Below are 5,414 nucleotides of genomic sequence, written 5' to 3' on the forward strand. Positions count from 1 at the left end.
TCTCAGAGCACTGAAGCATGTGCTGACGATGCAAAGAAGGGGGCAGGATTTACAATGCTGAAAAAGTTATTAAATTAAAACAGACTTGCTCGGTTAGTGTGGTTCATTTTAAGTGTGAAAGCTGCCATCCAAACCTTGGTGCACATCAAACAAACAGACAGTGACTCACCTTTTCAGGACATGCTGTCACAAGATGTGATCCTAAACGGGACCAAATGGCTCAAGCATACCTGGCTCTTGTTAGATCAATCATAGGAAATATGTTGCTCATTACAGTTCAGTACTGGCATCAGAACCATCCTTCTCCTTGTAGAAAATATCTGTGTATAATGTTTTGACTCCTTTAACACACTTTCCTGAGCTATTTATTAGTTATAAGCTTGTAAAAGTACTACCATATGAATACATATACAATGAGCACACTGTGCTGATGCTTGTATCAAAATGACAACACCCACGTGATTGATGAAGTTTGAAGCTTTCAAAAAAGTCATGCAGTATCGAAGGTCAGTACAGCTGGTTTGAAAAAAAAACTGGGCTTCACGATCCCCCCCACATGGTGCATAAAAGTGTTTGAGGGCTTTTAAAAGGACATTTAATCACGTTTATAACGAACACAAACCCATGGGTATAAACAGCTCACCCATAATATATATATTTTTTCAGCTACCCACGTCAATTATTAATTATGATCACATGTTTGTATATTTTATATTATTGATCGATATGTGAATCTGTTGACCAAGCTATACATGACACAAGTTGTGGTCTCATGGTCACAAATTAATTTAGATGAGATTATATCAGATTAGATATTGTATTGATCCCAGATTGAGGAGGGGTTAAGATGATTCCAAGGGCCTGGCGTTAGAAGGGGCCCCCGAGGGGGGAAGGAATTTCTAATGAGGGAAACCCCCTTGGACAGAGTCTTCCTTTCTTTTTTTACCCACAGGGAACGTGGAACGTGATTTCTACCGAGAGGGACCCATAAAATGTTGGAACCAATAGCCTGATGAACAATTTCTTACCAATGTGCCAATAATAAGCTGGATCCTTGATGACTCTTCAAGGGGAAAGAAGAAATGGTTTTACTGAAAAAGTTCTTAAAAAGAGCAGGATTTCATTTATACCATTTTAAAAAAAAAAAAAAAACAGTGGTTCTCAAACTTTTTTATACCAAGTACCTCTTCAAAAATTATTTGGCTCTAAGTACCACCATAATGACCAACATTAAATTTCACCAGCGTAGTACGTATGCCTAACTATTTAGTTACAACTCTGCACAATTAAAAAACGAGGATGTTTTATTCCTAATAAGAACATTTATTGTTGTCAGCCACTTTAACATTGTGAATATACATTTTGAAACATTAACACTGCACTGTGCTTTACATATAGGTAAATAAACTTAATGATTAAATTAAATTTTTATAATGTGTTATAACAAAAGTTACATAACTGTACTGTACTTAAATGTTAAAAAAAAAATCTTTACACAAAAGATTCAATTAAAATGTAGTAACATTATTTAAATTTAATTTAGTCATTCTTCTGCGTACCACTAAAGGTTTAGCCTGAGTCCCGCTACTCGTACCACACTTTGAGAACCACTGCTTTAAACCATCTTAATTCATTTTAAATTGTACTGACATTTGCAATTATATGATATTCAGAAAACACGAACAGAGTATGTTATCTTTGAGACTATAAGATTAAAAATATATATAACACACCTAATGCATCAGAAAAATGTGGAAAACATAATTACTTACCAGCAACACAACAACATCAGATGAGCATCTAACTTGACCATCTGTGATAAAGCAGTACACAAATACACACACAGGTATTTATCTTCTGCAGGTTACATGTCCTTTACTCAATTGTAAACTCTGGTAACGATATACTTTAGTATTTTCGAAAGGTAATAAAGATAGTGATTTTCTTACCTGATTTTGCCCGTATGTTTGCAGGACCTCACAGATCACAGCTGACCCTTCTTTTGTTGACGTTCCAGTTTTTGTTTTTGGTTGACATGTCACGACTCAAAATCGATCATAAAAAAAAATGTAACAGGTTAATATAAAGTAATTCGGGACTGACCGAGCAGTTTCAACAAACAGCAGCTCACAGTCAGCCGCCTCACTCAGAAAGATGATAATAACGGTCATATTTTCAAATTTAGAAAGGCGCGAACTGTTTCAGTGTCCAGTTTCCTGGATGAGAGCCAGATTAACCAATCATGATCAAAGCAATAAAGTAAAACAACCAATAGGATTACGGCCCTGTCATATAGAATATGTGCTTTATAAGTAAGTAATAAGGTATGAGAGGCCGTGCTGTATAGGGAGTCACATGGGGTTAGTTGTAACACACATGGTTTAAATATTTCCAAACCATGCTAGCATCAACAAAATTAACTGTATTTACTAGTTACCATATCAATATATATAGAGAAAAAAAAAATCTTTTGAAGATATAGCCTGAATATTATATTTACCATAGTAAAATTACATTTTGGTTAAGTAAATTTTTAATCTCAGGGTTTTTATTCATTTAAAAGACAAATCCTCTATTATTTTAATCTCAATCTGTTTTTATCAGTTTAGATAGGTGACAAACAGGTGAATAAAGACCGAGAGTCAGTGGTTAAGTTCAGAAATTATTAATTTTCAAGACATGTAAAGGATTTTGAAAGCAAGTGAAAGTGACGTGATTGGGATAGAGTACAGCCAAAGTATGGTGACCCATACTCAGAATTCGTGCTCGTGCATGTTAACCCCATCCAAAGTGCACACACACACAACAGCAGTGGAACACACACACAAACACACCGTGAACACACACCCCGGAGTGTCTAATATATATATACTAGATAGACTATATATATAAGTGAAAGTGAAAGTTCGTTTCCCCCCCCCCCCCCCCTCCTTCCCCTGACATTTGTCAAGTATGGTAACCCATACTCGAAATTGGTGCTATGCATTTAACCCATCCAAGTGCACACAACCCAGCAGTGAGAAGTGAACACCACCGTGAAAACACCGTGAACACACACACCGGAGCAGTGGGCAGCTATATCCAGCGCCCCGGGGAGCAAACTGGGGGTTCAGTGCCTTGCTCAAGGGCACTTCAGCCATGGTTATTGAGGGTGGGAAGAGAGCGAGCGCTGTTCATTCACTCCCCACCACCTACAACTCCTGCCAGCACCGAGACTCGAACCAGCGACCTTCTGGTTACAAGTCCAATTCTCTAACCACTAAGAAACAACCACTACATATATATATTATATATGGACTAATATATATTACAATGAGCGTTTTATTTTTTATTTTTTTTTCAGAACAGATAAACATTTTAAGATGTCATATGGTCATATTACAATGTGCCCCTCAGATGTTACAGTGTACCTACCTATGGGGCAGGTTGTCACATTTCACTTCCATTTTTTGGGAGGGTAAATGAGGAAAAAGTCACAATGCAGAAGGAAGGAGAGAGGACTCAAACGCGACGGCAGGTAATGTCTCTTTAATTAACGTTTTCACAAGGCAAAAGAAACTCAGGCGGCCGTCAGTTGACTTCTCAAACACAAAATGTCTTTATAATTAATAACAAAGAAGGAACCGTCAATCCGATAGTGACGGGGAATCCTGGGAGAGCAGCAGAGACGGGTCCAGGTGAGCGGATGTACTACTGGCGGGGGACAGTCAACTCACGTCAGCGGGAGGCTGGGTAGAATGGAGGGTTAGCAGCTGTGAGTGATACATGAGATAAGCCAGATGATGGTGTGAAAAAAGGACTAACCAGGAGAGGAAGAAGAAGAGACCAGAGAGAAGGATACCCGGGTCAATGACAAAACATTTACAGTGCAATTATGAAACAAAGTGACATAGTTGTATTAGATTACTGTGGATAATATATATATATATATATATATATATATATATATATATATAAATATATATATCTATATATATATATATATATATATATATATATATATATTAAACCACATGTGGAATTACACAAACTGAGAAAGTCAAGTGTTATGTTGTACCCTGCTCTCCTATTGTGAATAACCTACAGTCAACTAACTCTCATCAGAGTATTAGTAAACTGTCTGATTAATATCTGATAAACTCTTTATTGTGATGGTCTCCCAACAGACATTATAATGACTATAAGTAGCTTTGCAAGTACATGTCAGCTTATTCTAACCCTAACTCTACCGGTCTATTAACACTCTACTAATACTCTATTAACACCATAATGAGAGTCAGTAGATATGTAGTTGCAACGTTACTTATGTATTCAACAGAATGTGTTAATGGGGACAATCAAAATAAAGTGAAACCCACCAAAACAGTACATGTTTATCGTCCATTCCATGTGCTGAATTAGCAAGCAAGGGTAGATGATAATAGGAAAACAATTCAACCCGGCGCTCCGGTGAGATAAGAACGGAAGCGTAGTAGGGATGCTCTGGGAATGGGGAGAGTGTTTTTTTTTTTGAGTGCCCTGGGACCTGTGATTTTTTTTCGCGATAGTAGATGATAATAATTCTTTATCAAACTAACAGCAATATAAACACTCTCATAGCACTGAAGCTGACAATGCAAAGAATTGGGCAGAATTTACAACAGCTTGAGCTGCTAACAAAACTAATATACAGAAATGTTTGTTTACACTTTTTTAAGGTGTCTTTGTTACAGTTGCAATATTAAAAAAACATTTAATTTTTTGGTAAGTACCGTGTAAAATATTAAATTATTTACATGTGCTTACATATGGTTAGGGTTAGGATTAAGGTTACTTAAGGATGTAATTATGCATCATTTCTAACAAGGGACACATTAAAATAAAGTGTTACCAAAATGTCCTCTTTACAGGCATATTTCTCACTTATTTATCTGCAGCCAGCAGTGTCTGATAATAGGGGATATAATGAGATAAAGGTGAGTAATATTCAGCTGGTCATAGAGACTCATAAAATACTGGATTCAGCGACTCTAGTTACTGTACGCCAACAGAGCTGAGACTTTGGAGCATCCAATCACTTCAATAGTTTCAAACAAAGATTAATGACTGTTGTAGACTCAATACTATGAGGAGACACTGTAATTTTAATATTTCTGTTTAATTTACAAACATTAAGAAGGTCTGAAAAATGACTTTGTGAGTGTGTTTCCTAAATTGCTGCCAATATCCTTAAAAAGAGGTAATATATAAAGATCATCAAGACTCTCATTTAAATTTTTTGGTCAGTTTCTCTGCAGCCACAGTTTTTCTGTGAATCATGATGACTGAGCTACATATGAAAAAACAGAAACATCAGTATGAGAAACCTCCACAACACCATCCATGATAAAAGAGGTCAGAGGTCAAAACTCATCAGAAAACATTTCTTTATAATA

The sequence above is a fragment of the Cyprinus carpio genome, chromosome B25 (genome assembly GCF_018340385.1).
Source record: "Cyprinus carpio isolate SPL01 chromosome B25, ASM1834038v1, whole genome shotgun sequence".
NCBI lineage: Eukaryota > Metazoa > Chordata > Actinopteri > Cypriniformes > Cyprinidae > Cyprinus > Cyprinus carpio.